Source organism: Trematomus bernacchii, unplaced genomic scaffold (genome assembly GCF_902827165.1).
Source record: "Trematomus bernacchii unplaced genomic scaffold, fTreBer1.1, whole genome shotgun sequence".
NCBI lineage: Eukaryota > Metazoa > Chordata > Actinopteri > Perciformes > Nototheniidae > Trematomus > Trematomus bernacchii.
In genome coordinates this window covers 2540487-2566091 of record NW_022987869.1, presented here as the reverse complement: position 1 = coordinate 2566091, position 25605 = coordinate 2540487, and the positions used below count along the sequence as shown (strand labels likewise).

At 41.8% G+C, this 25605-nt stretch overlaps 1 long non-coding RNA gene across 1 annotated transcript; it reads left to right on the top strand.

Moving 5' to 3' along the window:
• Positions 1-2026: 2026 nt before the first annotated feature.
• Positions 2027-2626, top strand: LOC117469353. The gene is made up of 3 exons (XR_004554589.1): positions 2027-2198; positions 2288-2468; positions 2592-2626. It is a non-coding gene; the product is annotated as an uncharacterized LOC117469353 (long non-coding RNA).
• The last annotated feature ends 22979 nt before the right edge of the window (positions 2627-25605 follow it).

Genomic DNA, 25605 nt, shown 5'->3' with positions numbered 1-25605 from the left:
AAACATTGCCCAGTTTGAGGCCGGATATGCACAGCATTTGAAACTGAAGGACGATGCTATGCCTAGTTTGTTTGGACCGTTTGGAGCAGGAGAAGATTCGGGTACACAACCTGTAAGTTTGCATTTATTTGTGTATTTATCAAACAAGGTATCTACCACGACTGTTTAAATGTGTAAACCGGACTGCTAAGTCATTGACATAGTGCTAACTAAGTTGCTAGCGTTTCCATATATCAACTCCAATATCAGCAGATCGCCTTACATACATGTTCCTCATAGCTGGATAATGTCTGCATTCACACACGAAATAGTCATAGACCGTATACTCCTGGTGATTTACCGTACGGTCAGTCTCGAAACGTAATTACATTTTAGCTGGCGTAAGGAGCGTGTATGCTACCGAGCTACACAAACAACGAGGCTATAGTTTGTTTGGACCGTTTGGAGTAGGGGAAGATTCGGGTACACAACCTGTAAGTTTGCATTGTTATTTGTGTATTTATCAAACAAGGTATCTACCACGACTGGTTAAATGTGTAAACCGGACTCCTAAGTCATTGACATAGTGCTAACTGGGCTAACTAAGTTGCTAGCGTTTCCATATATCAACTCCAATATCAGCAGATCGCCTTACATACATGTTCCTCATAGCTGGATAATGTCTGCATTCACACACGAAATAGTCATAGACAGTATTCTCCGGGTGATTTACCATACGGTCAGTCGCGAAACGTAATTACATTTTAGCTGGCGTAACGACCGTGCCAGCTACAATGATTTGAGCAGACTACCCATATAAGATTGCAATTGTAAACATGTTGTTGATAGCCTAATATGAACCACTATCTGTTGTTCATAGTATAGTATAGCATATTACACTGAACAACTAGCCAACGTAGATTAGCATTGTAATCCAGCTGGCAAGCTGACGAACATCAAACAACTAAGTTTCAATAATATTTTGTGATTTGCACTTAATTTCGTTAGGAATGTCTCCCAGAAAGTGTTGCTTTTAGGAAATTGACTGTTTTCATCGGATACAAAATTTATTTTATGAATGTTATTTGTATCTTTCTTAGAGTACATCACAGCAGGACCCCGGTAAACACCACCGCTCCAGTACAGTCGGATGCCAAACAGACCGTACAAAGACTGTTTCTGTGGGAACTCTACAGAGGGCTGAGACACGGTCTGTGGGAACACAGACAGTGGAATTGAAAGTGTCAGTTGCTACACAGTTGTCCCGGGGAACACTGAAGTCGGCACACGTGAGGAGCAAAGGTATAACATAACACTGACATTGACTGTATTTTTCATTTGAGATACCTTAATTGTGCTTTTATTACATGTACAGCACTTTGGCTCAAACAAAAATCGTTTTTAAATGTGCTCTATAAATAAAACTGTATTTGATATTATTGTTTATCACTGAAATACTGTTATGTGGACTACAGGAAATACAGTGCTTTGTGTAGTTCATTCTAAATATTTCATGAATTACTGTCAGATGTACACAAGTTGTTGGCCTTTTAAAATGTATTAGTGTATTATATAATGTACAAAGTATTTATGCATTTTTCCCTTTTATTAACAGGCATCCAGGCCACGGTTTCTTTCCAAAGTGTTGGCACTGAAACTTCCACCTACCCAGATTTCCCCTTGGCCTCTACACCAATAAAGGGCCCAGGACTGGGACCTAGGAAGAGACCTCGACTGGAGTTGGAGGAGGAACAAGGAGAGACTTCAACTGAATTTGAAGAGACTGGATTCGAGTTACCACCCTGATGATTCTGTACTTGCAGAAGAATCTGACGTATCGTAAGTTTGATATATTGGGTATACATTACTATTACTGTACTTCAGAGTTGAAAAAAAGAATATTGGAAATCTAACATGTATTGTTAATTTTGTTTTGTTACATTAGACTTCAGACACGATCCACGCACAGTGACGCAAAGTACATTGTGTTTGAAAGCTGCCTCGGACAGCTGTTTGAAAAATGTCCGGTGTGTTAGAGAGACTGTGATGTCCAAAGACGAAAACTGGGGACTTTTGTGGCGTTCACACAGCGTTGTCCAAGCTGCAGTTACCTCAGACAATGGGAGAGCCAGCCCGTCGTCGGAAGTACCCCGGTTGGCAACTTACAATTATCCGCTGCTACATACTTCAGTGGTGGTTCCTTCTTCCAACTACAAAAGGTATTTTACCATCTAACATCCATAGCATATTAAAATTGACAGCAGTGGACTTTTTCAAAAACGTTTCCTCTTTTTCTATGTATTCATAGATATGCAGAGCCATGCAGCTGGAGATCTTCCAGTATGAGACCTTCAGGAGGCATGCTAGGAATTACCTGGAGCCTGCTATTATCCACAAGTGGAAGACTGATCAGCTGAAGATTTTCCAGCAACTACACCACCAGGGGGGAAATGTCACAGTTGCAGGAGATATGAGAGCAGACTCTCCAGGTAATCGGAAACAAACAAGACAGTCTAGTGCCAGAGTTACTGGTGTATATTACAATTCATCTAAGTTATCCATTGACATTCTGTTGAAAAGCTTTGAAACCTCCTTTATTATATTATCTTCAGGGCACTCAGCGAAGTTCGGAAGCTACACACTCATGCACCTGGGAAGCAATACCATTGTGGACTTCCAGTTTGTTCAGGTGTGAATCTCTTTCTGGGTGTTATCATTTTATGCTTACTGGCTGTTGATGCATGTTTCAGTGTATTTATGCCCTATTTCTTATTCACCAACAGAGCAATGAAGTAGGTGGTAGTTATCACATGGAAAAGGAGGGACTGAAAAGATGCCTAGATCATCTGGAGTCAAACAATTTGGCGGTTGAGTACATTGTGACTGACCGTCATCCACAAATCCAGAAGTTTCTGAGGGAACGCAACATAGAACAATTCTATGATGTGTGGCACTTTGAAAAAGGTATTTATCCCTATATGTTTGAATGGAAGAATACAAAATCAGAGACAGTGTCCTTTGTTCAGATATTCCTTTGTTTTACTATGCAATTTATCCTGAGCTTCTAATCAGCAGCAGACATGACATCATGTCTGGATAGATACATGATTTATATCCCCCTACAATTTGTCCCTCTAATCTGGTCTTTCCTCTGTTATTGTAAACTGTCTGCCAGACCACTTGATCACAGCCCCTTTTGTCATTGTAAATTCAATTTCACTCACTACACTTAGGATAATGTGAGTACTCTTTAGAATGGGAATTTACAGTGATGTGTATATGAATATGCATGGGGGTTTCCTGGGCTGGCTATTAAATGCTTTCAGACAGAAGGGTGTGTCCCTGACCATTGTCAGGCAATTATCATATGGATGTTATGGTTGTAATTAACATGCTGTGCTTACCCTTCTGTCTGCCCCCACCCTTCTTTCCACCACACCCTTGAATATTGTCCATCACAGCACATCATTTACACACTATAGCTTGAATATTCACTTGTGCATGTGTTTTCTTTTTATCAGGTTTGTCCAAGAAACTTGTGAAACTTTCACAGAACAAGGACTGCAAGTTGTTGAAGTGGTGGCTGCACAGCATAAAAAACCATGTATACTGGAGTGCGACGAGCACAACCTCGGGGCCGGAGAAGGTGGCAAGGTAGACGTCAGTCGTCAACCACCTACAAAACATTCACGTGCACGACGACCCCCTATTCCCCAAGTGTGAACATCCTGAAAGAGCCACAACAGATGCAAATAAATGGCTAAAACCTGGTAAGTTCAATATTTATAAAACAATTGGAAATAACAAGTGAGAAATTTAAAAACACTTCACTTCCTTCATAATATCAACAATATTGAATGTAAATATAACATTGTTGTTATGGAAAATGATAGTTGTAATGTTCTAATGGGATGTTGATGTTTTTGTAATTTCACTCAAGATTCAATAACACTCCACAAAGTTGAGAAAATACTCAACAACACGAGAGTTCTCAAAGATGTGAAAAAGCTAAGCCATCACTACCAGACCTCATCGCTGGAGTCGTTCCACAGCTTGATTCTGCGTTTTGCCCCCAAAAATGTGGTTTTCCCCTTCATGGGAATGTTGTGCAGGTAATACACTGTATAATTTATTCTGTAGCATCTTATAACACAGTCACTGTTTAGTGGCATGAGGGTTTTATTCTGTCATAACACAAAGTCTCATTTTATTTTGCTATTCTATAGGTTGTGTCTAGCAGCCATGCATCACAATGAGAATGCTGACCGTGAGCAAGCCACAACAGCTGCAGGACTACCTGTGTACAAATTGGCCTATCCAAAAGCAAGGAGGGGAGAATGTACCGCAAAGCCTGTAAAGAAGGACCCTACATACAGTAAGTTGTCAAATATTTTTGTTTTTATTAAAAACATAACTTACATTTTAAATGATTATTGCACAAAGTACCAATGAACTGGCCAGATATATGGAGAACCGGGATGACTGGAAGCAACGAAGGAGGGCTCGTCTGCGGACGACCTAGAGAGATAGCCACACTGAATTATATGTACAATGAAAGAATAAAAGAAAAATACAAATAATAAATTATTATATGAATGTTATATTTTTCAGTGTACGTGGGTGAGCTGATGAGGCTGGTGTTTGAGGAAGTATTTGAGGAGATGAATAAAATCCCCATCCCAAAGGACCTGTCCACTCAATTTGACAGGCCCTCAAAGGAGGAAGTGGTAGCCTGCCATGTCTCACGTTTTAGTCAAGGGGCGGTCGGAAGCCAACATACTGTCCTGCCAGATCAGGAAACTCCCGGCGTATCCGGCGGACAACACATGACGGGATGACCACTCTGATGCCTCGTCCTAAGAAGCCCCAGCACCAGCTTACAAAGCTGCGATAGGCAAGATGCCAAAAACGCCTATAAGAGGAGGAATGGATGATAAGATATATGTGCTGTCCTGTTTTTCACCCTTACCCTCTGGCTGCTTGAAAAACTGATCTTCCCCACAGGTCCATCTTATCTTATACAGTGTATATATGTATATCAATCATCATTTTGTACATTTCTAGAAATAAAGTTTGATAGAAATACTTGGTAGCCTTTCTTCCCTGAATTATTTGCTCCTAGATAGCATATCATTCATATATAGCAAACCATGATTTGATTTTTCATCAAATACAGTAGTAGTTTATTACAGGTAAAAATAACTTACTCTCCTTCTGTTCTACGCCTCAAAGGTCCATAATCAAACCTATAAATGTTATGGAGGTTCTGCAGGGTGTATGGATTGAAACAGTTTGGCTCTAGTCCGGGGTGGTCAACCATGCACACAATAGGTTCTGGGACTTGCATCATTCGTGTTGCAATCTATAGGAAGATAAGATATTTGTAACATAACACGTTTAGCAATTAACTCCAAATATGGCGAGGTTTACAAAATAAACATTAAATTACTATAGAATAAATAAAAGGGCATATAATAGTCTATTGACTTGACAAGTATGTAGGCCTATGGTGTATATAATGTTGTGTGCTACTGTTGGTGTTTTTGTTGTATCTGTCACCATACTTGCCAACTTTGAGACCTCGGAAATCGGGAGCATTACTAAAGAGACGCGCTACCATGGAAACCAAACAATGGTGTAGCTGTATTAAAGTCCGAGTGGAAACAGTCCAGGGTAAATCTGATTTTGTCAGAAATCGGGAGAAATGCGGGAGAAATATGACCCCGGGAGGAAACCGGGAGAGGGCTATGAAATCGGGAGTCTCCCGCGAAAAGTATGTCTGTTACCTTTCTAATTTCCCTGCAACAGACGTTTTCCACTTCGGTTGGCATGACTGCGCAGTTTCCACACGTGCACCTACATAACAGCAGTTGTAGGTACAGTTTGGTTAGTCAGCGAAACAAACTTGTTACTGTGATGTAGATAAATGATGCAGTTCTAACATGGGGGCTCGTCCAATCTTTGAGACAAAGAGTGAGTATCTGTTTGTGGTTTAGCGTTGATATTGTGTTTGGTAGCATTGGCTGTGAAGTATCTTGCTGTTTAAAAGCTTCCTCAGTTTAGATAGGGGAGTGTCTAGCTGGGCTGAATCAGTCTTTCCTTCAGGCACTCATTTTTTATTTTCGGGGTAATCCTGGGTGGGGATTTATTCCCTGTTGGGGGCAGGCGTTTCAGGGTTTCGGCCGCTGATGTTTGCCTTTAAAGTTGCCTCGAGCCCGGCACGCTCCAGAAGATAGTTAGGTAAGTTTGGTAAAAAAACAAAAAAAAACAAAATTGTAAGTAGCCGTTGATAAGGATGCAGGGTTCCTGCAGGTTTTGCCAACTCAAATTTAAGACTTTTTAAGACCTTTTTAAGACCACTTTGAATAGAATTTAAGACCTATTTTACGGCAAGAAAGTACTGTATGAAGGAAAATTGCTATGAAAGAAGAAATACGTCCCATAAATGTATTCATGTTCAACATAAGAACAATGACTGAACATAACAGCATAACAGTACAGAACTGTGTTAGCGTGTTAGACAAAAAGTGTGTATGTGTCTCTGTGTGCTTGTGTGTGTGTGTGTGTGTGTGGGCTGTGCAATTAATCATATTTTAATCGCAATTACGAAACAACATAATCGATTATTTTGCTTTGCTAGGTTGTGACAGTGCACTACAACATATTTGATCTAATTAATTTTAGTCTAATTTATTTTTATTTATCATATTTGTATATGTTTAGTAGCTTGTGGAAGTGCGCTCCAAAATATTTGTTGATCTTGTTTATTGGTATTTATTATTTTTGATATTATTTATTTAAATGTATCATTTATTTAATTTATTTTTTCCGTTGAATTATACGTTCAGGGTAATCAACAGTTAAAAAGATACTGTCCAAATTATTATTTGTTTTAAAGTTCAATAAATGGATGTTTTCAAAGTCAATTAATAATTGTATTTAATAATCGTGATATCAATTATTGACCAAAATAATCGTGATTATGATGATTGCCATAATCGAGCAGCCCGTGTGTGCGTGTGCGTGCGCGTGCGTGTGTGTGGGCTGTGCAATTAATCATATTTTAATCGCAATTACGAAACAACATAATCGATTATTTTGCTTTGCTAGGTTGTGACAGTGCACTACAACATATTTGATCTAATTAATTTTAGTCTAATTTATTTTTATTTATCATATTTGTATATGTTTAGTAGCTTGTGGAAGTGCGCTCCAAAATATTTGTTGATCTTGTTTATTGGTATTTATTATTTTTGATATTATTTATTTAAATGTATCATTTATTTAATTTATTTTTTCCGTTGAATTATACGTTCAGGGTAATCAACAGTTAAAAAGATACTGTCCAAATTATTATTTGTTTTAAAGTTCAATAAATGGATGTTTTCAAAGTCAATTAATAATTGTATTTAATAATCGTGATATCAATTATTGACCAAAATAATCGTGATTATGATGATTGCCATAATCGAGCAGCCCTAGTGTGTGTGTGTGTGTGTGTGTGTGTGTGTGTGTGTGTGTGTGTGTGTGTGTGTGTGTGTGTGTGTGTGTGTGTGTGTGTGTGTGTGTGTGGTGTGTGTGTGTGTGTGTGTGTGTGTGTGTGTGTGTGTGTGTGGTGTGTGTGTGTGTGTGTGTGTGTGTGTGTGTGTGTGTGTGTGTGTGTGTGGGTGTGTGTGTGGGTGTGTGTGTGAGAGAGAGAGAGAGAGTGACAAGAGCTATATTCAGAGCTCTGCTGCCTTGGCTACAATCTTTCATCGTTGCTGTTGTATGATTGGTACTACGGTATTTAGCGTCTACAGCACCTCCGCTTTTAGGGTTGACGTAGACCCAAACGTTGCCCGGAGGTCCCACTGTGTTGTTGCGGGAGCTGCTGCACTAGCTAACGCTGCACTAGCTAACGCTACATTAGCCAAACAAACGCTAATTTATTTTGCAAAAGGTGCAGCGGGCTTCAAACACGTTCCCCTCCCCTGGTTTCAACCAAGCACTAAATTCGATGTTTTCCAACCAATAACGGTTGAACTTACACTTCCCCATATTTATTCGAAGATACATGAGTTTCTGACTGCCGCTATCTGAAGCTTGGTTGCTAGGTTACTAGCTGGGTGTTCTCCGATAAGGGGCCGGCGGAAACAAAGTTAGTGATTACTGGTTCCATGTTGATTTATTTCAATACAAATTGTTGGGGGGAACTGAAAGGCTATTACCGTACTGGTTACTTTGCAGCCCGGACATTTCCCCCAAAACACATTTAGACGCTATCGCAACACAGAAGTACCTTTCAAATCCGATCATTTTTAAGACCTTCTAAATCATATTTAAGACCTTTTTTATTTTTTTGGTCATATTTAAGACCTTTTTAAGGCCTTAAATTCAGATTATCAAATTTAAGACTTTTTAAGACTTTTTAAGACCCCGCGGGAACCCTGAGGATGGCTTTTGTTTTGGAGCAGTTTGTGGCCAGTCCTACTGTGGGTCAGCTAGACTGGTGTAGGAAGGTTGATTTGCAGTTAGTTGCTGACCATTATCACATTTCTGTCTCCTCTGCTCTTGTTAAAAGTGAACTCAAGGCTACTTTGCTAACGGGACTAGTTGAACAGGGGGTTTTGAGTCTGCCTACTTTAGTGGAATCTCCTGGAACGGTGGCCGGGGCTGTAGCAGCAGTATCTCATGGTGGAGGCCGTGTTGGTGTTACTCCAGGTGTTCAGAGTGCTACGGAACAGGCAAAACTTTTCAACATGCCTCAGTTTGACTCGTTTTCGGCAGGGTCCTCACCTACGGGGTCTAAATTAGATGCCAGGGTAAAAGTGCGTATGGCTCGTCTCCAGTGGGAGAAGGAGGAGCGTGATAGGGATTTTCAGCTCAGGAGGGAGCTGGAGATCAGGAAGTTGGAGGAAGACACTGCTGTCCGGATGCGTCAGTTAGAGCTTCAGGCAGCTGGGGGGGGTGATTCTGCCGTTACATCTTCTGGTCCTGGTGCCTCCTTCGACGTGAGTAGGCATATTTCTTTGGTCCCTGTGTTTCGTGAATCAGAGGTGGAGATCTATTTTGGTGCATTTGGGCGCATTGCTGCTGCTCTGCGCTGGCCAGAAGACGTGTGGGCTATTCTTTTACAGTGTAAGCTAGTCGGCAAGGCTCACTCTTCTCTTTCTGTCGAGGATAGTTTAGTTTATGAGAATGTTAAAGGTGCTGTTCTCAGGGCATATGAGCTTGTGCCTGAGGCCTACAGGCAGCGTTTTCGCGGCCTGAAGAAAACTTCTGGCCAAACTTACGTGGACTTCGCGAGGGAGAAGAAAGTCCTCTTTGACAGGTGGTGTAGAGCTTGTAAAGCTGATGACATTACTTCAGTGTATGAGCTGATGATGTTAGAGGAGTTTAAAAACTGTGTACCTGAGCGTACGGTAGTCTACCTGAACGAGCAGAAAGTAACTACACTTCAGCAGGCTGCCACTCTGGCAGACGAGTTTGCACTGATACACAAGAGCGTTTTTTTTCAGCGTGATCCTCCTCAGCGAGACACTTATCGTAGAGCTCCTGACAATTACGTTCCCTGTGCCAGTGTTCCAGTGTTGGATCCCAGGCTAAACAGAGCTTGTTTTTTTTGTCATGACCCAGGTCATGTGATAGCAGCCTGTGCTGCTTTGAAGCGAGAGCGGGCAGCAGGTGGCAAGCAACCAAAAGGGGTGGGCTTGATTAAAACAGTGTGTCCTAGTGGTCAGACCACTGTTAAAACGGGGCCTGATGAGTGTTTTAAGCCGTTCATCTCCACTGCTTTTGTCTCTCTATCAGGGAAGGTGGATGACCAGCGGCAGGTTACGGTGTTACGAGACAGTGGTGGTTCACAGTCGTTCATTCTTGCCAGTGCTCTGCCCTTGAGTACTGAGTCCGCCTGTGATGCAAGTGCCGTGGTAAGAGGTATCGAAATGGGTTTTGTGCCCGCACCTCTCCACAATGTCCATATCCAGTCCAAACTGGCTACTGGTTTCTTCACAGTTGCCGTACTCCCCAGGTTTCCAATCGACGGTGTGGATTTCATAATGGGAAACGATATAGCCGGAGGTAAAGTGTATCCTACTCCAGAGGTTGTTGACATTCCAGTTCCTGGTGCTGTAGATGATAACCTATCGCTGACTCATCCGGAGGTATTTGCAGTTAGTGTTTTGACCAGAGCTCAGGCCCGTAAGCAGGCTCAGGATGTGGATTTGTCTGATTCTTGGCTTGTTTCTGCCCTATCTAATGACAGGTTGACCTCTGTTGATGGATTAGTGGAGGGTCCTCCAACAGTGTGTGATGGTGAAATGGAACCTATCGCTATTGCTCCAGAGGTGGCTATGCCTTTGACCCGTGAGGCGCTCATCACGGCACAGAGAGATGATCCTACCTTGATCAAGTGTTTCAACGCTGCTGAGAACCCTAACGAATGCAATAAGAAACAGTTGTTTTTTGTGGATGATGGGGTGCTGATGCGCCGGTGGGCTGACCAATCAAGTGATGCAGAAGTTGGTTCAGGTGTTGATTGGAACAGCGTTTATCAGTTAGTGGTTCCTGTGAGTTGTCGGCAGCAGGTTCTGGCATTAGCACATGAGCACTTGTGGTCTGGCCACTTAGGTGTGACTAAGACTTATGACCGGATCCTTCAACATTTCTTTTGGCCAGGATTGAAAGATGACGTAGTGTGTTTCTGTAGAACTTGTAGCACATGCCAGGTGGTGGGTAAACCAAATCAGGTAGTTCCCCCAGCGCCGTTGTGTCCTGTTCCGGCTATGGGTGCGCCTTTCGACCATATCATTGCTGACTGTGTCGGTCCGTTGCCGAAGACCAAGGCAGGTAATCAGTTTTTTCTGACTGTGATGTGTGTATCGACCCGTTTCCCTGAGGCTATCCCTTTGCGTAAAATCACTGCACCCGCCATCATTAAAGCACTGACCAAGTTTTTTACCACCTTTGGGTTGCCGAAGGTTGTGCAGACTGATCAGGGAACTAACTTCCTTTCCAAGATTTTTAGACAAACCTTGCAGTCATTGGGTGTTTCCCATTCAGTGTCTAGTGCCTACCATCCAGAATCACAAGGGGCACTTGAGCGTTGGCATCAGACATTGAAGTCGATGCTTGGTAAATACTGCCATGACACAGGCAGGGACTGGGATGAGGGTGTTCCCTTCGTGTTATTTGCTATTCGTGATGCAAAGCAGGAGTCTATTGGGTTTAGCCCAGCTGAACTAGTGTTTGGGCACAATGTGCGTGGCCCATTAAAGATGCTGAAAGATAAATTGATGTCTGAGTCCCTTCCGAAAACTGATGTGAAGAAGTTTGTGTCCCAGTGTCGTGAGCGTTTACAACAGGCGACTAAGCTAGCAAGGGAAGCTCTTGCATCCTCGCAGGAAAACATGAAGAACAGGTACGATAGGAGAGCAGTTAAGCGGCAGTTTCAGCCTGGTGAGCAGGTGCTGGTGTTGCTGCCTACACCCGGATCTGCTCTCAACGCGCGTTTCTCAGGTCCGTATGTGGTTGTAAGGCAAGTGTCTGACACCAACTATATCATTGACACACCTGAGCGTAGGAGAAAAACAAGGTTGTGCCATGTTAACATGCTTAAGTCCTATCATGCTAGGGAAGCCTCCCAGGGGAAGCAGCAACGCACTGTGGTGACTGCTGTTCCCAGCGTGGCCACTTCCCTAGCCTGTGCATTGTCGATGGTTGAGGATGATTTGATAGTGCCCTCTGGTGGTCAGCAGTGTGGTAGGTTATCGAACTCTGAGTTTATGTTGAGCTTAGAGTCTAACCTGGCGTATCTTCCAGAAAGACAGCGAAGCGACGTAGTCGGCTTGTTTCATGCTCACCCGACCCTATTTGGTGATGTGCCATCGAGCACTAATGTGTTAAAGCATGACATTGATGTTGGAAATGCTCATCCAGTTAAGCAACATGCGTATCGTTGTCACATAGAGAAAAGGGAGAAAATGAAAAAGGAAGTGGATTATCTGCTTGAAAATGGCTTAGCCAAGCCTAGCCGCAGCCCCTGGAGCAGTCCATGTTTGCTTGCTCCTAAATCTGACGGAACACCGGGTTTCTGCACCGATTTTCGCAAGCGACTTGCAGGAGCCTCGCTAACAGTGAATCTGGCAAAGTGTGAGTTTGGCCGATGTACTGTCCCGTGGGTGAGATTTCAAGATTCATGTCCAATAGTCTGAGTGTTTTTGGTAACTGTGGCCAAACACTCGTTGGGTTTTATGGGGGGGGGTGTTACGTGCCGTAGTGTGTGTGTGGGTGTGTGTGTGTCTTTCTCTCTCTCCCTCTGATTCTCCAGGTGCAGCCTCTCTCCCAGGTGCTCCCAATCCCCAATCAGGGCCTTCCTTAAAGGACCTGAGGAAGTCTGCAGTGGCCTCTCTCTTTCTCCTCTGGCTGCACGGGTGCAGCACGGCGTCTTGGGTCTCTGTGTGGGACCTGTTTGTCTATTATTGTTGGATTAAATCTCATGTTGTGAGAAAAGAGATCAGTTTCCTCTCTTTTTTCTCATGCTGGTCGTTCTGTGTTTTGTTACTCCCCTTCGTACCCCTAGATTTTGGAGGGAACGTAACAAATGGGCTATACAAAATTAAAACTTTCCACTGTGAAACCGCCTGCTCCAGTCTAGTTTGGGACGGTGGATCAGGTCCATCACGGTCCGTCTCACTTTCAGGATCGGACTCCGGTTCAAACATGTACGGCTGTACTGACGCCATTTGAAAACTGATGCTCAGAGCCGAAAACACAGTGTTAGACATGGGTGGAGCCTCTCTGGTGGTTGACTAATCAGAACAGAGTGGCCGAGCTGACCAATCGGAGCACACTAGGCTCACAGGGAGGGGGGGGCAGGAGCACAATCAAGCCGTTTTGCACAGAGAGTGAATACTGCTGCATACACAGAGATGCTGTATGCGAAACCAATGTGAGTTTGGAAAATTGCACAGTATAAATCTATTTTAGTATACCTCAACAATGTAATTATGATCAGTGGAAATGGCCATGACATGGGCCCTTTAAAAAGACCAGGCAGTTCAGAGAGAATCAAAGGAAGGCAGGCAGGCAGGCAGCTTTGCATGACATTCTTCTGGACGTGTTTCATTGTGGTAGTCAATCCCTTTTTTGACAAGACAGTAGTGACGGCCATCTTGGTGACGTGTGTTGTTGTCCAAGAGATGTAGTTCATTGAGCGTTTCACACAAAAAAATGTGTTACTTCACAGTTTTACGACAATTTTTTTTTTTTTTTGACTTGCAAAATTATCTTTTAAATTGACAAACATCATATGTGTAATTCGTGGCACAATTCAAACGGGATCGAAAGATAATCTTTCTCTCTTCATTGACTTCAATACATATTTTTTCCGAAATAAGGTCCCATGGAGGTCCACCGGAAGGGGAGGGACTTCGCCACTCTATTGGGGAGAGCAGTGTAGGGAAGGTAGATATTGGGCTGAAGGAAAAGGAGGATTACTTTAGAACAGGGGTGCCCAACCAGTCGATCGCGGGGAGATTCCCAGTCGATCGCGAGATGTGTCTAAAAATAGAACAACAATATTCTGTTTTATCGTTAATGTCCTATAACATAATCTTCCTGTGCCAGAATAATGCACTTGAACGCATCAAACTTTGTGATTGGCCGGCGTGACCCAGAGGTGGGAGTAAGTCCTACATGTGCAAGTCATGAGCAAGTCTCAAGTCTTGACCTACAAGTATCAAGCAAGTCCCAAGTCACTGTGGTGAGAGTCAAGCAAGTCAAGTCAAGTCATTGCTCAGGTCAAGCAAGTCAAGTCAAGTCAAGTCAAGTCATACGAAATTCTGATGAATAAGCCCAGTTTCCGCATTTAAATCAGTTAAGACAGTGGTTATGAAAATGGATTCAACCCACACTATGATCTTGATGACATACACAGTTAATCATTTGAAATCTAATTTAGACCGATGACAATCATATTAGATCAATATTAACCCTAGAACTGCAGACAATATAGCTAGGACTCAATCAAAAAGTCTGTTCAAAAAGGCAGAATTCCAGGTAAGAAAATCGTATACATGTAAGCCTATGGCATTTGCCATTACACATATTTAATTTAAATGTCTGTAAACACTAGAACTGCCAACAGCATCAGCACCTACATAGATATCATTTTCAAATCATTTAATTTGTAGTAGGACGATTTAAAACTCAGTTAATTGGGTTAATTTAGAAATTGCTTCAGTTTATCATCATAACAGATCAAAAAGTTCAGATTCATTTTACAATAAATCAAGGAATGATGCACTTCTACAAACAAAAACAACATAATTAAAACATTTAAACAAACTACTAAAAGTAGATGAACTACATTATTCAACAGTTTACAGTAACTTCTGATAACACAGGGGAAATAAACGAGGCATCTCTTTTCCTCTCTCTCTCTCCCTCTCCTGACAGCCCGTCAGTATCAGGGTTAGTCAAAATGAATCCCTTGGCGGTTCTAGTGTTAATTTACCGTTTTGTCTTCTCTTTGCAATGCTTAATCGATTTGAAACCAAGTCTAACGTAGCTTAAACTTAACGTTAGCTTTCTAGCTAACACAACACATTCACGCACCTTTCTCTGTGGGTTTTTTTTGTCGTGGCGAATGAAGTTGGATGTTGTGGTGGTCGTGTCACTGATCTTTATGCTGCAGACCCTTCATACCGCTGTTCTCTTCTTATTAGCGTCATCGACAACATAATCCTTGAATCCAAACTTCACTATTTTTGGAGTAACGCTAGCCGCTGCCATGTTAACTGACACTCCTGCCGTCTAGTGGGTTGCCAGGTTTCACGTTTTTTGAAAAAACTAAACGTAATATCTCAATACAAAAACAAACGCAAATATTTAATTTTAAACAGTCAAGTCCTTTCAAGTCATCTGTCTCAAGCTTAAGTCAAGTCTCAAGTCATGAATACCATGTCAAAGTCAAGTCAAGTCTTTTATCAATGTTAGTCAAGCAAGTCTCTTGTCAAAAAATATGCGACTCGAGTCTGACTCGAGTCAAGTCATGTGACTCGAGTCCCCACCTCTGGCGTGACCCCATGTGTCGGGGCGTGGCTGGTGGGCAGTGGGCACTAGTTCGCTGACGTTGTCCGTGGCAACAGGAGTGACAGTCCGCACACACACAAGACCGCAATTATGGCAGAAGCAAAAAAGCCCAAAATATATAATTTTCACTCCGAGTGGGAGGATGATTATTTTTGTATCTATTCCAATTCAAAGTCCATCTGTCTCATCTGCAATGCGAGCGTGGCTTTATCGAAGAAGGGTCATTTAGGAGCGGCATTTCAAAACAGTGCACATACGCTACGAGACGGAATTCCCTCCTAATTCTGCCCTACGCTCCCAAAAGGTGAGGGACCTGAAAGGACAGCTAAATGCACAGCAGTCCATTTTCACCAGGCCCAACAACAAGAGCAAGGCTGCTACCATAGCATCTTATCCTGTCAGTCACGTTCTTGCGAAACACATGAAGTCTTTCAAAGATGGCGAAGTTGTGAAAGAAGCATTCCTGGAGGCTGCCGACGCGCTTTTTGGGGACAGTAAAAACAATAGTAGCATTTCAACAGGTTTTTGATATAATAAAAACTCTAGTTAGATACCGTTATTAATCAGCTGTAAGTTTTAGTTTGTTTGAACTTATTCATTCTAATTATTGTACAAAATGGTACATGTATAAGAATGCAAACATTAAGATATGTTCTGTTTAAATTGATTATAGTCTATTATCAATTCAGGTTAAGAAACTAGTGTTGCTTGTATCCTATTTTAAAGGCATTTCTTTTTATACTCTACTAAAATGCAACAAAAAAAGGGTTTGATTCTATTAATTTTGTCTTTTTTATTGCACTTTGTCAGCAGATTCCTGTGTAGCTTCAGATCTGAGTTGTCTTATTAGTAAGCCTAATTTATACTTTTGTAGCAACACTATTTTTATATAATGGCAAAGAAAGGGTTCAGAGTCTTTTCTTTTTTTCCTGTGTCATATGTGGCAGCACTGTTCAATGTTTCTTGAAAACATGACCCACTGTAGTATGTGACGTGTGAATAAACTCCAACTCTGTATCAACAACACTGTTGTGTAACTTCAGTTAAATACTTGTATGTGTGTAGATTAGAAAGAGGTAAGATAAAGGATCTGCAGTATTTTATGAAGTATTAATCGTACAAAGGTCAGTTTTATACAAGTAGAAGTGTGTATTTACCTGGTAGTAGGCTGTCAGTAATGGCTACGCCTCTCTATTTGGACTGGTAGATCTCGGCAGACTGGCAACTTTAAAAGTAGCTCTCGGTTCAAAAAAGGTTGGGCACCCCTGCTTTAGAATATTCGGCATCAATCTGGGAGTCAGGGCAAAGGAAGGAAGGGACATCCAATATGAAGAAATAATCAAGACGGAGCTTTCCAACGATACCTCTGATTACATGGTGCAAACAGTGGTCGCGGTACTTTATGTTATGTTAGAATGCTAACTTTTGGTGAATTTAGGAGAAATCTACAGACGCAAATAGACAAACTATAGTAAAATAAACACCTAAATGTGTATTTTGTACGTTTTTCTTCCAAAAGCCTGAAAGAAAACATGTTATGGAATCAAAATAGCACAAAATCTCAAAATGTACAAGTGCATGAAAAACTATGTTTTTGCCTGCCGTGTCTCGCCTTAAGGGTATTAGAGAAGGCTGGATTTGGGAATAGGTTAGTGGGGTGGATAAAAAGAATATATAGTAGAGCAGTTAGTTGTGTAAAGGTAAATGGGGTGGTCACAAATGTGTTTAGGTTAGGGAGGTCGGTCCGGCAAGGATGCCCTCTATCGGCCACGTTGTACGGCCCCTAGCGGCTCTGCTGAGACAAAACAAAAACATCAGAGGAGTAGAGGTACCAGGGGGGAGGGTTAGTTAAGTTTATCAGTATGCAGATGACACCACCAGGCCCGCCCTCCCTACACGCAGATCACGCAGACTGCGTGGGGCCTCATCTTCTGGAGGGGGCCTCATCTTGCAAAGGGAGCCTCATCTGATGCGCAAATGCGGCGCAATTAAGAAGAAGAACCAGCTCAACTGGCACATACAAGTACAGGGCAAGAGGTGTTAAGTACTATTGAGAAGACAAGTATATTCAACCTAGTTTTTCCAGTTAGTGTGTGTTGCTCATGCAAGCAATACAAATAATTGCAACTTTAACTTCACCAGCTTAATATCTAACTGGTTACTCATTAACCTCTCCCAATTAGTTTCATTAATAGTGATCTTCAAGCATAAATGATGACTGTTCTGACTGGTGCTCATGGTGCCCTTATAACGGTCAATAATTGGATTGTGGACACTATGTCACTCATACAGTAGATCGCCATCTTGGCTACGTAACAGAAGTGGAGCAACCAGCTGGTTATATATATGTGTTTTTTTTGTATGTATGTATAAACATACAACAATATTATTGGGTGAATTGAGCAGCATGTAATAATTTGCTACTGCAAACGATAACATTGCTAGCTAACAGCAGCCATTGTCACTTCTGGTGAGTGAGTGCACAGCAGCTGTCAGCAATTTAAGAACACTTATGTAGCTTGTACTAATCCACATTATATTGAGCAACAACAGACCCACAGAAAAGACATACACCTAACATAAGACTTAGCCCTTGTAAATGTGCAATAAGTGAAGCTTAGGTTGTTAAGCTCCAGGCAGTGGCACTCACATGGTGAATATTTAATGCAAGCTCGTGTTTTAATGGATCTTGTCTGTACACAAAGATCTGACAGAATGAGGTTTGATTGATTGATTGAAAAGTTTATTAACAGCTTGTATATGGGTACAGTACAGTACAGCTCAAAACATACAATTGTTAAGGGGATGCAGACCAGAGAAAGACTTTCGTCTTGTTTACATCAGGGTCCCCCATTTCCAATTCATCATATCATTTAAGACATATAAGACATATATGACATACAGATGGCTTATTTACAATTTACATACAGGTGGTTTTTTACATACAGATGGATTATTTACAATTTTCATTTTAGATTTCGTTCTAATACATCCTAACCGGACATTTAAGACATACCAAGTCTACAGATATACAGTTAGTAACAGAGTCTAAAATGCGAGTATATACATAGATGGGGGGGGGGAAGCTGTCCATTGTACGACAGGTTGAGATTTGTACCATTACCGGGGCCAGTTTTGCAATGCTTTCCCCCGAAGGTGCTCTTTAAGAGAGGTTTTGAAGGTAAGTATAGTTTTACTTTCCTTTACAGTTGTGGGAAGAGCGTTCCACCTTGATGTGGCATAATTGCGAAACGTGTATTCCCCTTTTTTGTGCCAAATCTGGGTTTTACATGATTTGTGGAGCTCCCTCTGGTGTTATGATCATGGTATTCCTTGACCTTTGGGAAGAATTTTGACATGTACATGGGTACCATAGAGGTGTAGTGGATCTTGTAGACCAGGCCCATTGCAAGTAGCTGTACTCTGTCGTCTACTCTAAGCCATCCTAGGTTGTCAAAGTGGGCAGAGGTGAGGTGGGTTCTAGATGAAAGGTCAAGCAGTAGTCTGACCAGTTTATTTTGCGATGTTTGAAGTTTTGTTTTTAGCGCCTTTAGAGGGGGATTTGTAGTTAGGAGGAGCACAAGACTCAAAGAAAAATTAATAGAGCAATTAGGAAGTGGAAAAAACAAGTTAAGCAAGCAGCGAGAGAGAAGAAAGGGATGAGAATAGGTATAAACGGTAGATAAAGGAAGCTGTGGGGGAGGAGGCATGAAATACAGAGTGAGGGAAAGAAAAACAGAAACAGTAAAAGCACAGGGAAGAGACAGAGATAGAGGAGATGAGATAAAGGACACTTAGTTAGGGCTGAAGGAAAATAGGGAGATGGAGACTTGGACAGTGACTATTTTTGGAGTTGGTAAAAGCTCAGGAACGTTTGAAAGAGGGCGATTTCACAGATATGACTTGTGAACTCAGAAGTTCTAGTTTTTTTTTCTCAAACATTTTTCAATAAATAAAAATAAATTCAGCCAAGTACCTCCGAACCCGCCCATATAGAGAGGTACAATACAGCACCGCTCATGTTTGATTTACTTTACAAAAAAAGTGTAATTCTACATTTCAAATGTTTAGAATGAATCCCTGTATTCATTCAAATATTACAATTTCCCGTTTTTCTGTAACGCAGCGTCCACACGGCAGCGTGCGTTGAAGCTTGCCGGCGGGCGTGTCTGAAACTCGACCAACAACCAATCACATGAATCTCCCGCCCCGGACACACAAGCACGCGGTTTGATTGGCTAGAGCTTGTACTGGCATATGATTTGATTGGCTGACGCCTCCGTCCAAGCTTCAAAAGTTGAAATCTTTTTTTCTCAACTTTTGAAGCGAGCAACACGAGCAAAGCGAAGCGACGGAACCACAATGCAGTTCGGCAAAGCATGACCTCACCCCATTCAAAGTGAATGGGAAGAAGCGTTGAAGCTTTAACACACGCCGCCGTGTGGACGGGCCGTAAGGGTCACACACTAAAGCTTTACTGAAGTCAAAGCTGCCTAAAATATAGTTTAGGTAGAAAATAGTGCACCATTATTTAAAATAGTTAAAAGGCTAAAACAACAACCTAAAAGGGTACTTCAGTGGCACTCCGAAAAGGGGGCACTCCTATGCTGGCCGTTATCGCCTAGATGTCACAGTTGCCTTGAACCAGCGACATGCAGTCAGGGGAGGCAAATTTGCAGAGCTCCGCTATGGGAGCAATGTGAAGTGAGGAAGGGACGAGCTCTGCCTCACGTAACCCTACAGTAACTGGCTGGAGCACGGACACTAATTTAGCGCGGGAACTTATTTTGTGCCTGCGCTCCAGCCAGTTACTGTGGGGTGAGGTGAGGCACAGATGAGATCTGCCTCACCTCAGATGCGTCAACCCACAAAAACTGTCTGGAGCGCGGGCCCTAAGCGCATGCCTGTTACCATCTCACTGTAGGTCACAAATGTAATGTTTGTAGATCCCTTTATTACATGTGTCCTCGCCATCCATAGTCTCAAAATAACTTATTTCACGTATATGATATTTAGGCTCGCTGGTCTCATCGTACGACGGCAATGAAAAAAGCACCAGGGGAGGCAGCCATAACCTCTGCCGCACTGAAGGGGGCGCACGTGAGCCCACAGGTTCTTGTTGCTACTGTTATTCTACGCAGAGACGGTATACGCAAACAACAAACTAGACTTTTGAAACTAGAGGAAGATAAGGAGGACTTTTACAAAAAAGTAATAGAGATTGTTGTCCAGAAGGATAGCATGGACTTCATCTTCAAGTCATTGTCAAGGTAAGACCACAATTGTAATGAAAATGGGATCTTACTAAGAAAGAACAATCCAATATTTAGATTTTGGGTATCCTTTTATTGAACGGTCTGTTTAAAATGAATCGAAACATCAGACTGCCTTGAACATATCTTTTTGATAGGTTGCAATGAAAATCGAGTAAGAAACGTGGGCATCTTTTTCTCCCTTTCTTTACATTCCCACCACATCACCGTAGCTCGATAATGAAGAGAAAGTAAATCCTACATGATCCGTACTACTCCCTACCTTCAACCCTGACACTGAAAGTCCCTGCAGTGTTTAGACTGGAAGTCACCCTCACCCTGTGATTACACACATTATCTTGCTCCACTGCAGCGGGATAATGGCTGGGTGTAATCACTGTGTTTATTTGTGACTCCCACACACACATACAGAGTGTCTGGGACCCGAAGTAATCTGCGGCCGCGAGCTGTTATGTGCCATCATGATGCAGATGTTATCTTTTAATATGTTATAATGAAGCGCCAGCTGTGTGCTCGAGTCTTCCTGTCTGTCGGCTGAACTCTCAACACAGTCTCACGGCATTTCGTGTTATAGTCACGAAATTAATCTATTGATTCGTGGTCACCAACACGATTTCGCCATTTTTTTCCTCTCACACAGAACGATTTTAAAAGCAATGTAAATAATAACAAATTAGAAGGAAAAACAGATAGAAAAATAATACAGATTTCAGTATTCTGACACAGAACGATTTTAGAAGCAATGTATTTATATTGGTAGTATGTTTCGTGCCTGCACCAAATAACAAATTAGAAGGAAAAAAAGATGACAAAAAATACAGATTTCAGTATTCTGAGGCTCTGAGCCCCATTTCTTTTCCTCGCGGACGGCAAAAAAACTCCGACATTATACAATTTAAAATAAAAGGGATAGGCTTAGGGTAAGATATTGAGTAGGTATTCGAAGACCCGACCGGACAAAAAGACGTGGTGCAGGCATTCTACTACCAATAGAAATACAATGCTTTTAAAATCGTTCTGTGTGACACGAGTCAATAGATTAAATTAATTTCGTGACTATAACACGAAATGCCGTGAGACTGGGTTGGAACTCTGCTGCTCCGGGATGAGGGTCCAACTCCAGCAGCATTACCTACGGGTGCATTCGTTAATAGTAACTGCGGTCCGGAGTCACTGTGGCACAGACTGGACTGCTGGTGAACAGCTGTTAGAACAGTTCAGGTGTTCAGAGCAGAGCTCCCTGTTGGAGCTGCAGAGCGTGATGTGCAGGGAAAACATTTTCTGTCGTAATATTATTTAAAGGTCCCATTCCATGCTTTTCCGGTTATTACCCGTCCCCTTGTGTGTTATGTAGCTTTTTATGCATGTAAACGGTCTGCAATGTCACAAACCCTCAAAGTACACCCTGTAGCGAGTAAAGGCCCTGACACACCAAGCAGTCACCAGAGAACTCGCCGACGCCGACTGTTGCGTCGCCGTGTTCTCCTGCGTCTTGGCCATGTGTCGCACTGGAACACACTGCAAAGACTTCAGCCGAGCACGTACGAACTGCGCATGCGTGAGTGGCAATAACTCTCCTTACCAGCAGGCGGCGGTAGTGTGTATTCGTCATTCAAAAGAAGCAACAACCGGAAGACAGAAGAAGAACAGACTGCGTGATCTAAACAAACAACAAATAGCGTGTGCGTTCCATTTTCACTCTTGTCCATCGAAAACATGTTTTGTGCGGTACTGTAGCTATCAGCCATTGGAGTGTTGCTTGTGGAAGATATTCTCAAGAAACAGTCTCTCAAGAGGCGGAAGCGAAGAATTAGGAGAAACTGCACTAAATGGGTGAAATCATGGATACTACAGCGAGTAGCTCATGGGGCTTTCCCGAACCTGTGTCGAGAGCTGGAGTTAAATGAAATGCCAGATTTCAGAAATGTTGTATTAATGTCATGTGGATTTTCCTGTCATGTTGACAGGTTATCATCATGTAGGCGTTGATAAAAGCTCATTCTAATGTTGTGTTATGTGTGTAAACCAGGTACGAAATAAAGTTTTGCATTGCCTATCCTGCTATTTGTGTTTATTCTTTTAATCACACAGCGATAAGAAACAATAAAAATGTGCCTAACTGTCAGTTGCAGCCCTAGCATTAGTATTGGTTATAGTAACAGCTACAACATTAAAATACTTCTAGGCAGATTGAGGAGGATAATGGGAGAATGAACAGAGGGGCAGAAACATCCATCTGAATAATAATAACTTTATTTGTATAGCACCTTTCATACAGGGGATTGCAGTTCAAAGTGCTTTACATCAGTAAGAAATAAGACATAAAATCAGTGTAAAACAAGCAGCAAGAGCAAAGCATAAAGTGGGATAAAATAATGCAGATATATTATATATATATATATATATATATATATATATGTATATATATATATATATGTATATATATATATATATGTATATATATATATATATATATATATATAGTAATCCCAACAGGCCACCTTGTTTATGGTTTGATTCAGTTTTAGTAGAATATAAAATACATGAATGATGAAATGAGCACATAAAGTGCAGACATACTATAAAATCACAGTTAATAGACCTGCATCTGATGATCGCAGTGTTCTGGCGGGTGTGTAGTTTATTAGAGAGTCAGCAATGTAGTAATGTATGTAATGTAATAATGGCCACCTCTTGCTAAATTTACATTTCCATGTGATGCTTTTATCCGAGGCGACTCACAATAGGTAAATGAACAGCGGTAGACAGTATCTCATTTACTTAGGCACGTTCCTCACTTCCGTTTCGCTTCTCATGCACTGATTCGCTAGCTGAACAGCCAATCAGAGTGATTTCTTTGGCCGACTGCCTGTGGCCGACGCAACATGTTGAATCGGCCATGCGTCAGCCATGAAAGGCCAAATAAGGCGTGTCATGGCCGACAGTGCGGGACACACCAAATTGAGTTTGGGCGACAGGGCACGCTTCGTCGTCCGACTAACGAAAACGGCCGATTTCAGCTTGGTGTGTCAGGGCCTTAAAACTCTAACACAGAAAATACATGTCTATGCTGCCCCAGAACAACTAGTTGGAGATTTTTTCTTTTCTTCCGGGAACCAAGTGACGTAACGACGATCCAAATGTACCAATCCATGGAGCTCCTCACACACACACACACTCACTCAGCCGTATCTTTTCTCAGCCGCGATACTCCGCGGAGTTTCGCCGGCACACTCAACCTTATATTTTCTCAGCCGCAGCTGCGTGGATCTCCACTCACGTGTGTGTGCTCAGTCTGAGTTTCGCCGTGTCTCGCTGTCTCGCAGACCCCACGCAGCAACCAGGAAACGACACCAGTAATAAAGCTCACACTTGTTGTAGTAAACACCTAGGTGGTGGCTGAAAGCCCCCCCCTCCGCTACGCGCCGTTCGTTAGATGAGGCTGGTTCTATTTAATAAAGAAAGGAATTGAAAACACCGGAATTAAAGGTTATAACAATAATCTGATTTTACTGGTAAGAAACAAAACACGTATACAAGTTTTACAGAGTACTCCGGACTTCAGGTTTCTACTGCGGTGCGATACAGGCATCGGGACCAGCCAGTCAGCAAACAGGAAGCATTTTACATGCAAAAACAACAGTATTCATATTCATATTTTGGGGCGGAGATGTGTTGACTTCTTCCTTCCCATTTTACTCCGAAGCGAATCAGAGAGTCCGTGGGGAGGAGCTGTGTGAGCTGCTCACTCCCCCAGGTGTTTTTACTGGTTGGATTCACTTCTGGTCGGGTCCAATACAGCGAATCAGAGTTCTGAGCAGAACGTGAGATTCTGAAGTTCACAAGGGCAGAGTCAATCTTATCTCTGCACCTATATTCACTCCCTTACTTTCCTATGGAATATTTCACATAAACTATTCTTTCTCAGACAATTAAACATTGTGCACAGATATAATGATGCCCAGAAAGAACCTTGAAAAGAATATGTGTGTGTGTGCTGGTGGGAGAAGGTGTATGTGTGTGTAACAGGATCTCTGGGTCAGTGAGTTGTAAGTGAGAATACAATATCTATATATGTGATTACTTAAAACAGTTCAAACAATACATGTTCACTAAAATACAATTCAAAATAATACATGTTTACTTCAATACAGTTTAGAACCATATCTGTTTACTGTCGGCTCCTCGAGTCTCAAAGGGCGGAGCAGCAAGCCCCGCAACTGATTTTGGAACATTGAACAATGTAAATCTATTTTAGTATACCTCAACAATGGAATTATGATCAGTAGAAATGGCCATGACATGGGACCTTTAAGGAATCGTTGAGCTAGCTAACTAGCATACATTGTCACTATCTGCTAACGTTAGCTTTAGCCTTCGTTTTCTAATAGTTCTTTTCATAGGCTATAAACAGAGGTGGTAGAAGTACTCAGATCTTGTACTAGAGTAAAAGTAGAAGTACCAGAGTGTAGGTATACTCTATTACTAGTAACAGTCCTGCAATCAAAATGTTACTCAACTAACTTTTAATGACTTTGTATACTGCAGGGTAGCTTGTGAATTTACTCCAGGTGGAACTAAAGTCTGATTTAACACTTGATTATATTTCACATCATTCATCCAAATCTGTAAAGTAACTAAAGGTATTAAATACATGTTGTGGAGTAAAAGTACACCATTTAGCTCTGAATTGTAGAGGAGTAGAAGTACAAAGTAGCAAAACATTGAAATACTTAAGTAAAGTACAAGTATCTCAAAATGGTACCGAAGTATAGTACTTGAGTTTATGAACTTAGTTACTTTACACCACTGGCTATAAAGATAGAAAGACTAAGCCTTGCACAGAGGCATGAAAATACATTTTCAAAATGCTCAACAGTGCTGCCAAAATTATAAACTGACTGCTACACAATTAAAATAAATGCTTTTATACATTTCTATTAGATGTGACTCTTTAGCGTTTCTGTTATTACTACCACTGCTGCTTTAGTTGTTCTGACTGCTAAAATCCTCTGTTATTCCTCATTTTAAAGCCGATATTCCGTGGGGTGGGGGGCTCGGATCCTTGTCACCTTTTTCATACCTGATGAGTTTGCATCCCTGATTTAAAACAACATAAGACATTGTCAGTTTGGACATTATATAAAACTATAAGTATTTGTTTGTGCATTGGAACATTTTTGTATAAAGAGACATATAATTGCCGATTTACATTTGTGAATCCTTCTGTGTGCATGTATTTTATTTTATTTTTTAAGTACCGATGAGTGCGCGTTCACAT